At 33.9% G+C, this 12,996-nt stretch overlaps 1 long non-coding RNA gene across 1 annotated transcript in view; it reads left to right on the top strand.

Annotated features, from left to right (window-relative positions):
• The window catches only part of LOC143226418 (uncharacterized), a 45,287-nt gene that overhangs the window by 26,093 nt on the left and 6,198 nt on the right, over window positions 1-12,996 (top strand). Inside the window, exon 2 of the long non-coding RNA XR_013014607.1 lies at window positions 6,833-6,950. This is a non-coding gene — a long non-coding RNA (uncharacterized LOC143226418). The remainder of the gene's footprint in view (window positions 1-6,832; window positions 6,951-12,996) is intronic.

Here is a 12,996-nt window from a genome sequence, read left to right as displayed (position 1 = left end):
TCTAGAGCGATTGTAACGTCTATTCCTGATTTTTTTTTTTTTTACTGACTCATTCTAAGCAGCAAACATCATCAATTTTGAAAAATCAATCGTGTAACGCAAAAAAGCTGACGTTGGAACATTGGGATGCACTGATTGTTTGATATAGTAAAATTCGCGAGTCTTTTGATGTGCAAAACTCGCAAGAGCTTTAAAATGTAATAAAAAGCTGACGTCTGAAAGTTGCGATTTGGCGTTACAAGTATACTGAAAAGTATTAAGAGAAAATACTTCAGGAAAAGCACGATTCTGATAACAGAAGTATAAGAGTGAACGCTGACATTATCGACGTGTTGCTAATCCCGAAGAACGTTTTTAACGTCAAAATTACTTCTTTCCAAGGATTAGCGGTTCGCCCTAATCTTCAGATAGCAATGAAAAGAAAGACAGGTATATTAGTTTTCACTCGCAACAGTTTAGTTCGAAATATTATCAATATGGCGCTATTGTACGATGCCCATGTGTAAAGTAACAATGTGATAACGAAAACGACTTGAAAGAAAATTCATAAAAAATTGTGGTCCTAATTACATGAATTCATATTGTTACTTACATGATATTTATGTTCTTTTGAACGTTTCCTTTCAATTTAACAGAGTAGATTTCTTCTAAGCAAAAAATACTCTGTCATTCTGCTTTTATGTTTGACAAGTTAAAGCAACTACTTTTCTGGTTTTGAAAAAAGAAGCGGCTGAACTCGTAGACTTTATCAAAATTACCTTTAAATTAATGTAGTTGAAGGTCAAAGTTGCCGCGGATAATTATTTATATATATCCAGAACTGTGAACTAGTGTTTCGTAATATGTTCATTAATTTAGATACCTAATTGTAATAAATAATAATTCATATATAAGGTACGAAAACAGCTAGAACTGATTATGAGTTATTTTCTTTCCCATTTTCGCACCAGAAATAGAAAAACAGTTTGTTTGTTTGGAATTAATTAAAAGGCTACACATTTGGCTATCTGTGCTCTGCCCATCAGGGGTATTGAAACCCGGATTTTAGCGGTGTGAATCCGCAGACATACCGCTGTGCCACTGGGAGGACAGTAGGAATACAAAGAGACTGATTTGAAGATATATGGTTACAACATATACTAATGAAGGTCCACTGTCTACAACGCTCACAGTTCTCTGTAAAATGTGGTGCCACAAAAAATGCCGGTATATTCGTTTGGTTTGAATTTCGCGCAAAGCTACACGTGGGCTATCTGCGCTAGCCATCCTTAATTTAGCAATAAAAGGCAGCTAGTTATCACCACCTATTGCTAACTTTGGGCTACTCTTTTTCCAACGAACAATGGGACTGACCGTAGCATCCCAAGGCTGAAAGAGCGACCATGTTTCGTGGAACGGGAGGGAATTCGAATCCGCGATACTCAGATTGCGAGTTAAACACCCTAACTGCCTGGACATGCTGGGCGGCGGTATATTGGACACTTCGAAAGTTACAAAAAAAATCCATTAAAAATATTAAATGAAGAAATTAAATAGTTGAACGTTTTAGTTTACACTATGTATCTAAGCCTATGATTCACTTATTAAATTACAGAATCGAACCCAGATTTCAGAACAATGGTAAGCAAAAAGAAGGACATTTTGGAAAACAAACTAAAATCAGGAGGATGAAGTTTGTTATAAAAATATTACTTCGAGTAACCACTGTAACGGATTTACTGTTATATGCTTATTTTAATAACTATATATGTTTCAGTTTGATGTATGCGATGTATATTGCTGGATGTGTATTGCGCTAGTCCCGCCTGTTCTGTAAATTTGTAGAAGATTCTTGAGAGTACGAATCAACAATATTTGTGTTACGAAAACAATAGCGTGTTCGAACATTGTTGAACATTCTAGATAATTCGCCTTAAGCTATATAAACCTACTCTCCAAGAGACAGTAAGATTAGTGTTGATCAACTACAGTCAGTGTGCTGTAGACCTCGGAAGCTGTAATTGTGATTAAAGCCTATTAATTGGAAAACTACAGAAGTGGCTCAGAAACGTTTATAGATTTTGAACATTACGAACAGTTCAAATTCAGTAAATTAACCTTGGACATTACTACTTCGAGGACATTAAATGTTTTCATCGGAGGCTCGGCATGGCCAAGCGTGTTAAGACGTTCGACTCGTAATCCGAAAGTCGTGGGTTCGAATCCCAGTTGCACTAAACATCCTTTCAGCCGCGGGGGCGTTTTAATGTGCGGTCAATCCCACTGAGCTAGTTGGTAAAAGAGTAGACCAAGAGTTGGCGGTGGGTGGTGATGACTAGCTGCCTTCCCTCTAGTCTTCTACTGCAAAATTAGGGACGCTAGCGCAGATAGCCCTCGAGTAGCTTTGCGCGAAAATAAAAAAAAAACAAACAAAACAATATTTTCATCGGTAAAATGTCAGCTGCGTGAAGCCAACCAAGCTAGCTTGCTTAACCAAGATGAGTGATAATATCAACTCAGAATTAATTTGTTCGTCGTGGACCTGGATTGTCAATAAAATATTCAGTTCTAGAACAGATATAAGACTCAGTATTGTCTGTAAGTTTGAAAAATTGTTGTATATGAATCATTATTCCTAATAACCGTTTCTATAAATTGTATTGTTTTTTTTATATTAAAATATATTTGTATTAAGAAAGAAAATTGTGTGTATCAATCTTGTTGGCAAATATAATAAATTTAATACATATTAACATTAATTCACTTATAAAATCAAATTAAAATTTCCGGTTACTTGAAACTGTAATATGTAACATACGTAAGATAATAAATCCGATATTCATCCGAGCTAAATTATAATACGTAACATCACAAAGAGAATAAACCATGAAAGAATGGATATACAAAAACAAGATAATTAGCCTGATATCAAAGAAGATGTAGCCTCGAAAACGGAAAAGCTTAACATGGTGTTGAACGTTAGCGAGTAGGAGCTTAACAAAATTAATTTATTAATGTGAAAATTTATCATTGCTCCCAACAAATTTCACAAGCGCCACTAAAAAGACGCAAAGTTAGTATTTTTGTACCTTTCCGATACGAATACAGCCACCGTTATGAAATTCTTGAATACATGTGTCATGTATCGTAAGGGGCACTGTGAGTGTTGGAGTTAATCATGATCAGAGCGGCCTGGTGGTTAGCGTGATAGAGCGTGAATCTGATATTTCATGGTTTTCGCCCGGTTGAATTCAAAAAGAAAAAGTAATCGCTCGCTGCACCTTGTGGTCATGGATACCTTATAAGAGTGGCGATAAGATCCCGTCTTCGGATCGACAAGACCAGTTCAAGATTTGAAGGTGGGTGGTGTTGATGGACTATCTTCCGTGTAACCTACCATTTCAAAATTAAGGACGCCTAGTGCAGATAGAGTTCGAGTCAGAAGGTTAGGAAATGAATGGCACTAAGCTTTGGACATAGGATAAGACATTAATATAATTATTCACAACTTTAAAAACTCGCTTTTGCATTTTGTAGTGGGAACAATTATAAATAGGACGGTAAACTGCTAATCTCTTTGAAATAAGACATTAGTTTAATACCTTTGTAACTTAAGTAATGTGGATTCTAGTAATCAATGCTTTTTATATCTTCAGCAAGTTTGTTTGTTGTTAAGCGCAAAGCTACAATGAGCTACACGCACTGTTCCCACCACAAGCATCGAAACCTGGTTTTTAATGGTATGATTTAAAGTCAGAAATAAAACCTAAAAAGCAGCAACATAACAGCAACTATCCAGCAGGATATCAAAGTGAAAACTGAGGCAGTTTGACAGAATTTGAAATCACCTAAAAACGTATAGCAGTTGAAAAATATTAAAATCTTAGAAAGGATATTTAAAAAATTAATGTACCGGAGTCGTCTAATGATGAGTTTGTGCTTAAAGGATCCTAAAATCACAGTAAATATATTTTCAGTTATATCATCACAGAAGAGGACGCTGTCACACACACGAAAAAAAAACCGTTTCATCATTCAGGAATATTCATGCTACAAAAATACTAGGATTTTTTTTTTGTCAGTTTGAAGGGGTACTTCAGTCGTATCTGTATGTTCTTTGTTGTTTATTTTACATCACTTATTTTGAGTTCGTTATTGCCGGTAGCTGGAAAAATCAGACAAAAGCTGAAAAACATAAAAAATATCTGAAAATTCAAAACCTGATGTCTTGTGTCGCAGTTTGCAAACTCAGGTTACTGAATGATCGTATTTGGTTTCTGAATTTCCTGACTGGTAGCATAAGAATAATAAGAATCAACTGAAATTTTCTGCTTCTTTTGCTTTAACCAAACCTACATTATAAAACCTTATTAACAGATCTTTGGAAGAAACTACACAACTTAAGTTTCAACGCTTGAAGTAGACAGTTACTTCATCTAAGAGTAAATTGAAAGTTAAATTGTTTATTGTCCATTTCAGATGTTGTTAGCGACGTTTCAGCCATGGAAGAACTTAACAACTGTCACCGTTAGGGACTCCTATGAAAAACTGTTGGTTTGACTACAATGACAAAATATTACTATTTCAACCAGCAGAAGAGTTGGGTACGATTATTAATCTCCGTTACAACGTGAAATGGCTAACTATTATACTCGTTTAGCAATTGATTAAGTAACTAGCACTCACTGACCGCTAAGTATATACATAAGCTAGTACCGTTAGTTTAAAATCGGTTGCATACAGGGAGTGATTACTGTAGAGATTTTGCTTGCTGTTATAAAGCCCCTCTCTAGTACAGCGGTATGTCTTCGGATTTCCAACGCAAAATCAGGGGTTCGATTACCCTCGGTGGGCTCAGCAAATAGCCCGACGTGGCTTTGCTATAAGAAAACACACTGTTATGAAATTAAGTTAAATTTATGGATACAATAAATTACTGTGCATTCAAAAAAAAAGAAAGGGAAAGATATTATTCGAAATTAGTATTTGCAAAAAAAAAAACAAATTTTGTTGACATGCAAACTAAAAAAATTCATTGCGCTGAATTTTTAGGGACATAAACATTTCCTTGTCCCTCTGTGGGTTTTACGTTCAGAGACATGATTTTTCACAGATAATTGTGTGGGTTTATAACAAACGAGATTTGTTCACCAATTAACGTTTTAATTATGTTTTGATGACATGCATACCTGTTTAACTAGTTGAATGTTGACACAGTATGGTTAAAAACATTACTTGTATGTTGAAACAATATCACTAAATCGATAGCTAATTGAAAGTTGACACAATATGGCTGGAAGAATGATTACTTCAATGTTGAAACAATATCACTAAATCAATAGCTAATTGAAAGTTGACACAATATGGCTGGAAGAATGACTACCTCAATGTTGACACGATATGGCTGGAAGAATGGCTACTTCAATGTTGACACGATATGGCTGGAAGAATGGTTACTTCAATGTTGACACGATATGGCTGGAAGAATGGCTACTTGAATGTTGGCACGATATGGCTGGAAGATTGGCTACTTGAATGTTGACACGATATGGCTGGAAGAATGGCTACTTGAATGTTGACACGATATGGCTGGAAGAATGGCTACTTGAATGCTGATACGATATGGCTGGAAGAATGGCTACTTGAATGTTGACTTAATAAGAGTGAAAGTATGGCTAGAAGAATTTTCAGACACTGTATGACTAAACGGATGACTAGTTGAACATTGAAAGTATATATATATATATATATAAAGGAATGAATAATTGAATGTTAACAGAGTATGACTAAAGGAATGACCAGTCATATCCTGACAAAGTATAACTAAGGGAATTATTATTTGAATATTGACAAAATATAACTAAAGGAATGCTACTTGAATGTTGAAAAAGTATATATAACTGAAGGGATGACTAGTTGAATGTTTGTTCACACAATGTAACTAAAGAAATACTAGTTGAATGTTAACAAAGTGTGATTAAAGAAATGCATATTTGAATGTTTGCATAATGAAATGTAACACAATAAGGTTAAAGAATAAATAGTTAAATGTTGACACAATATGGCTCACAAGATGGCATGTTGAAAGTTGACACTAAAGGAACACAAGAGGGAATGCCTTTCGAATCTTGAGATGATATGTTTAATATTTCTGGTTGAGTAATAACGATATAAGAGTAAAATATATAATAAAGAACATATGAATGAATGACTTCTTGAATATTCACACAGTATGATTAAAGAGACGGGAATACACACAAGAGTGAATGAGCTGTTGATGACCAGGTGATTAGTGCCCTCGACTCGCAATCTGATGGTCGCGGGTTCGAATCCCCATCACGCAAAACCTGCTCGCCCTTTTAGCCGTGTGGGCATTATCAGGTAACGTTAGTAAAAGAGTAGTCCAAGAGTTTTGGGTGAGTGGTGATGACTAACTGCCTTCCCTCTAGTCTTCCACTGTAAATTAGGGATGGCTAGCGCAGGTAGCTCTCGTGTAGGTTTGCGCGAAATTCACAAAACAGTTGTTGAAAGTTTGTACAATACGTCTAAAGATCTGGTGATCGTGTAGCGTTAATTTACTTTAATTCCAGTTTAAGTCCGTTGATTAAAATTGTCTCTTTAACCTTTAACTGTAATACATCTTCAGTCGTGGCATTGATTTTAAAATAATTCTGATTCGCCAGTTCATTACAATCACTTAATGAAGTGATCCCCAAACTACATTACGCGTATCACTGGTGGTATGTGGAGTTAATGTCTGTCTGTGGTACACGAGACAATTAATATAAAAATGTGTAACGAACTTTATCTTAACATTCCACGTACATATACATACTTCTCTTCTCGCTTGTAGATTCATCCTCTACTTCAATAGACTCGCCAGTATGTTATTCTCTTCCAAATGACAAAAAATGGTGCCACATATCATTCGAGCATGTCAGAAAAAACAATTGAATTATTCGCATGAATGGGTAAGTGTGTGTTTTTTTCTTAAATTAGGCCTAAGTTTTAATTTGAAAAACTTGAACAAAGAGTGGTATGCGAGCCTAAAACGTGTGAGAACCTCTAATTTGATATATATTGTTTAACGTTTTACTACTTTGAAAATCTTACGTAAATATGTCGTTAAATTCTGTATTCTAAGGTACTCATTGAGTCACGAACAGGCATTTTATAGGGGTTACCTAAAGTACGTAAGGAATGATGTCCGGTAAGATCGATAGTGCCTAATATTGATTCTTATAATCACCTATTGGCAGTTTTTTTTGCAAAAGACCTTAAATAGCTATTTCAGATAGTTTTGAGTTTATAAACAAAATTTAAATACGAAAATAGTGTTTGACGTGATAGCTGTAATATTGGATCATTATTCCCAAAGATACCTATGAATGAAATACTTGATGTAGTTGTCGATCTGGTTTATGATTAGAAAAAACAATCAAAAACCAAATCTCCAAATGAGCACTTAAAAAGGTATTGGATTGAGCTTCGCTTAGGCCCGGCATGCGATTCGTAATCTGAGGGTCGCGGGTTCGCATACCCATCGCATCCAACATGCTCTCCTTTTCAGCCGTGGGGGCGTTATAATGTGACGGTTAATCCCACTATTCGTTGGTAAAAGAGTAGCCCAAGAGTTGGCGGTGGGTGGTGATGACTGGCTGCTTTCCGTCTAGTCTTACACTGCTAAATTAGGGACGGCTAGCGCAGATAGCCCTCGAGTAGCTTTGCGCGAAATTCAAAAACAAAACAAGCTTTGCTTAACACAGTCACATTTTGTGCCAAATCAAGAGATTTGTGATCAGGTAAGCAGAGTTCATATGGGGTTTAAAGTAGCACCAATACTGGTTATTCTTTTCGTATATTACGATGAAAATCTTTGGAAGGACAATTGTTCTAAAGAACTTAAGCCTATCTATTACAAAATATCTCTAGATGCCACTTTTATTACATATAGGCAGAAGTGACATATACAAAAGTTTTTGGGTTATTTCAACATCAAATATAAAAACATAAGGTATTCGGTAGAATGTTAAAAAGGATGTAAACCACCATTTCTAGACGCATTAGATGATAATAAATATATCATAAAATATATTTTTTAGAAGTTACTTTTTAACTATGATGACTTTGTACATGAGTTATGTCATATTAATTCAGTTATGTTTGCTTCTTGTTAAGCACAAAGCTACACAATTGCCTAGCTTTACTCTTCCCACGGGTATTGAAACCCGGTTTCAAGCGCTGTAAGTCCTCAGACATACCGCTGTGCCACTAGGGGGTGGTTCTGTTAGTATTTCAGTACTTCATGTATATACCATAAATAGTGCCTTTATTAAGTTAGCAAAATAAGAGAATAACACTGAAAAGTTATTGATAAAAAAACAAGTGTTTCCATGCAAAATTATAAATGAAGTTATTAAACATTGTTTGAACAAACTACATTTACCCTAAAAGATGAATATTACTGTTAATAAACAGAAAGTGTTTACTTTATTTATCTCTTATAAGACCACAATTATTTGAAATTAAAAGAAAACTTAACGGAATACCTAGAGGGACATATTCACAAAGATATATATCTCAGATGTACTTCTAAGTACAAAGGTTCTACGATAAAAAGCCTAGAATGGAGAATTAATTAACATAAATGTGAAGAAACATTGAAACAAAATTGTTTTGAAATTATTGTTAAAGTTAATAGTGAGTTACATTTAAGGATTAAAAAGTTCTAATAAACAAAGAGATAGTAGGTATAGCAAGAGCAGTTGGATTGTTCATTGTTCATTGTCAACATCAACAGTGTGAGTGAAAGGATGGAAACGAACATAATAGTGAATTATTTGTTGAATGTTGAGACAATGTCAAGTCATGCAAGGGAACACAAGAGTGAATGACTTCTTGAATGTTCACATAAAACGACTAAAGAACACAAAAGAGAATAACTTATTGGTCAGAATGTGACTAAAGTAACGGTAATAAACACAAGACTGAAAGTTGATTGTTTCATTGACACGATACATCTAAGAAATGGTAAGAAACAAAAGAGTGACTAGCTTGTTGAGTGTTCACATAACATGACTAAAGGGTTGTAATAAACACAAAAAATGAAATGTTTGCTGAATGTTGGCACAGTATGCAGAAGTGTATAGCAAGGAATACAGGGTAAATGGCTCGTTGATAAACTAAATGGATGTTTAGTTGAATGTTGACAAAATATATGAAAGAGGGTTGAAATTAGGGGCGTACGAGCTGTCACAAACTACTAATTCTAAAATTCTATTGATTAGAAGGGAGAAAGCGCAATAGCTGTGTCACTTTTTATAAAGCAAAGAAACTTACAGCTGAGGTCCTACTACCATGACTGGGTATTTTATTCATCGTTAAATCTTTAACCATGTTTTATTTCTTTTAATTATTAATAAACGTTTAATGGAAATCCAAGTACCATGTTTTATTTCTTTAGTTATTACTATAAGTTTAATGGAGGCTCAAGTACCATGTTTTGTTTTCTTTAGTTGTTACTGAACTTTTCATTGAAGTCCAATTACCATGTTTTATTTCTTTAGTTAGTACTAAATGTTTTATGGAGGTTTTCTTTACTTGTTACTCAACGTTTAGTAAAAGACCAATTACAAATGTATTCTCAAGACGGCTGGTATAGGTATTAAACATTTAATTTAAATAAAGTACAGAACAACGTTTCGACCTTCTTAGGTCATCTTCAGGTTAACAAAGAAGTTTCCTCTAGTTATCACTAAACTTTTAATGGCGGTTCAAGTACAATATTTTGTTTTATTTAGTAACTAATAAACGTTTAATGGAAGTCCAAGTACATTGTTTTATTTCTTTAGTTATTACTGAACGTTAATGGAGACTCAAGTACAGTGTTTTGTTTTCTTTATTTGCTACTAAACGTTTAATGAAAGCTCAAATACGATGGTTTACTTTCTTTGGTTGATACAAAACGTTTAGTCAATGTCCAGGTACCATTTTTTGTTTTCTTTACTTGTTACTAAACGTTTAATGGAGGCTCAAGTACCACGTTTTGTTATCTTTAGTTATTAATAAACATTAAATGAAAATTAACGTAAAATGTATTTAGTTATTAATACACGCTTAACCGTAGTCTTAATAACAAGACTAGGTAGTTTGTTTAATATGAAATTTATAACATATGTCAACTAACATTTTTCTGCAATGAAAGGGTCCTAGAGTTAAGTGTTTTACGAAAAAAAAAATCATTAATTTTATTTGTAAATTATGTTAGATGTATTGGGAAAAATGAAAGTGGTATATAGTAAGAAAAATTAAAAACACTTGGAACCATTAAAACAAAGATATTTTCTAAGTTTAACAAGGCGTTCAGTTGACTTCGATTGTTATGTTTAAAGTTATAAATGCATATGTTTATTGCATTTAAAAGCTGACACGAAACATAAGATGTGTATTTTAGCACATACCATCTATCTGTCTATCTATGAACTTTTAAGTTTGTCTTGGACGTTGTGTTTTGATTCGATGCAAATTATGTACCTTTCCAAGATGGCGGAATCTAAAGACATATCTTCCTTCCCTGAAAGCGTGTACAGTGGATCTATAGATTAAATCATTCTCAAAGAGAAGCGAACGTCGAGGCTTTAATGTGGGTTTTTGTTTCGAAGAATCGATCGGCTTGCTACGTCATGCTCATATTCCCTCCACAATTCTAATGAACTCAGTGCCCTTCATTTCTCCGCGCTTGTGCACTGAAGCACTGATTAGGCCCAGTAGACTTTCTATGTGGCATTACTTATTCGCTGTTACCTCGAATAATGGGGCTTTCTTTTTGTGACGAGTGTTCATTGTTAGTTCTGTTATTTCTCATGATCTGATGAGACTACAGTGCGAATGATTACAAACTCGATGTACACAGATGATGTTTCTAGTAAATTAGACTAGTTTAACGCAATATTTGTTTAAAACGTTCGTGTCCCTAAAGATTTTACCGAATAAGGAAAGCTGTTTTAGTTTATACACTGAATAAAGTACTGCACAATCGAGATGTTCAATAAAGAATTCTTTATAACAAAATGCAGTTAAAGATAAAATCTGTAAATGAATAATAAGCCACTTTCACTTCGCATTAGATTTGCTCTCATATATAGAACGTAGAAAGTTTCACTGAACAGATTAAACTAATTCATCATGGCTCAAGAAAAGTATTAGATGCATCAGAAAAAGATGCCGAGAAACCACACAATGGTATACAACACTTCTGACATATATATATATAAATAAAGTCATAGATACTTTGGAAGCAGTTCAAACCTACATTGAGCGCGAAATTAATATAGATATCCACGTTTTCAAAAAAAAACATGCGATAGAGCCAAAATGAAGATATTTCGATAAATAATATACTTAACGTTCAGAAGAACATATATGGTTTTTATGTAAAAACGTGTTGTGATTACATCAGTAGCACAAAATAATGTTTAAAGCAAATATTTTTAGATATTCCAAAAACCCAGGAAAATTTCCGTGTTTCTTTACTACCTGTATTGAGAACTTAGAATGACGTTGATGTTACTAACGATTCGCTAAAGATATTTTCTCTAACTTGTTCATCTGTTAAGAGAAGGATTTAAATTGAAATCTAAATGATCGTTTTGTTTTCGTTCGAACAGAGTTTCACTAGTTGATATAACACGTGACGTTAACAAACCCGTGTACGTCTTTATTACTTCCGCCATCGAAGGTGAACAGAGATTATGTTTTTATCCATGTGTGTGCGTTTGTCGTCAGCAAGATTTCTCGAAAACGGCTGAATAGATTAGGACAAAAGTTGGTATATGATATGTGTTTGGACTATAATCCAGCTTTGGAGTTATTAGTTTTTGACGGGTCAAGGTCACGAGAATAAAAAAAATTAGACACCAATTTTCCACATTATTTTGGTTCAATAAATCAGTCAAAAATGATAGTATTTTTATTAAACTTAATGGACATATGCAGAATATTATTCCTCATTGTTCTGCCAAAAACGATCAGTGTCCGTTCATAAATAACCCCTTTTGCTATTATAATGATTTATAAAAATCATTTCTAAAATCAAAATTATTCAAGAGGGAAGATTTTTATTTATGTTGCTTCTTCTCCTTACTCCTAAAAGCCTAAAACATATATCGCTGATATACAGGGGTTCACGGTCTACAGTTTAGGAGCCCCTACACTGAGTCATTTGTTTATTAATCCAAATATATAATTACATAATTGTAGCTTTCACTCATCAGGTCCTCCTGTGGCACAGCGGTATGTCTGAGGACTTACAACACCAAAAACCGGTTTTCGATACCCGTGGTAGGCAGAGCGCAGATAACCCATTATATAGTTTTGTGCTCAATTACAAACAAAGCAATCCTTCCATAAGAAAGTAACTACAATGTTAAAACTATAACTCAATTAAAATATTCTAATTATCGGCCACTTAATATAAAACTTAAATATAACATCAGTTCACATTTAGGTCATTGTTCGATATACCGTGGCTATTCTGCATATTATATTTGATTTGAGAATGAAATCTTCAATTTAAATGTTTTAACCGTTTTTGTTTTTTTTTTTAGAATTCTAGCGCAAAGTTACACACCTTTGCAACGAGTCACGAACCATGAACCTTCAAACTCAAAAACACACTTTGCATTTTGGAGTCGTAGATAGTTGTAAGAATGGCGATCAAATCTCACTATTCGCTCGGATACGAGTAACAATAGAGATGGTGAGGTTTGTTTTGTTTATTTTACTTATTGCCATATTAAGAGCAATGTAATTATTTTAAATTTACCGCGTAACGAACAAAAGATAAATAAAGGATGCCAAAGGAAGAAATGTAGTTTAAAAATAAATGGGCAACAATGAAATAATTTTCTACCATGATGAAAAATTATAGTTTGTTGGGTTTTTTTTTCGTATTATTCTACAAGTTAAAGACGTTACTTGCTTTATCAAAGTCAATTTATGGACGCAAGTTCTTAAAAA

Source organism: Tachypleus tridentatus, chromosome 9 (assembly GCF_004210375.1).
Source record: "Tachypleus tridentatus isolate NWPU-2018 chromosome 9, ASM421037v1, whole genome shotgun sequence".
NCBI lineage: Eukaryota > Metazoa > Arthropoda > Merostomata > Xiphosura > Limulidae > Tachypleus > Tachypleus tridentatus.
Note: the sequence above shows the minus strand (reverse complement) of the source record. Positions and strands in the feature narration are given on the sequence as shown.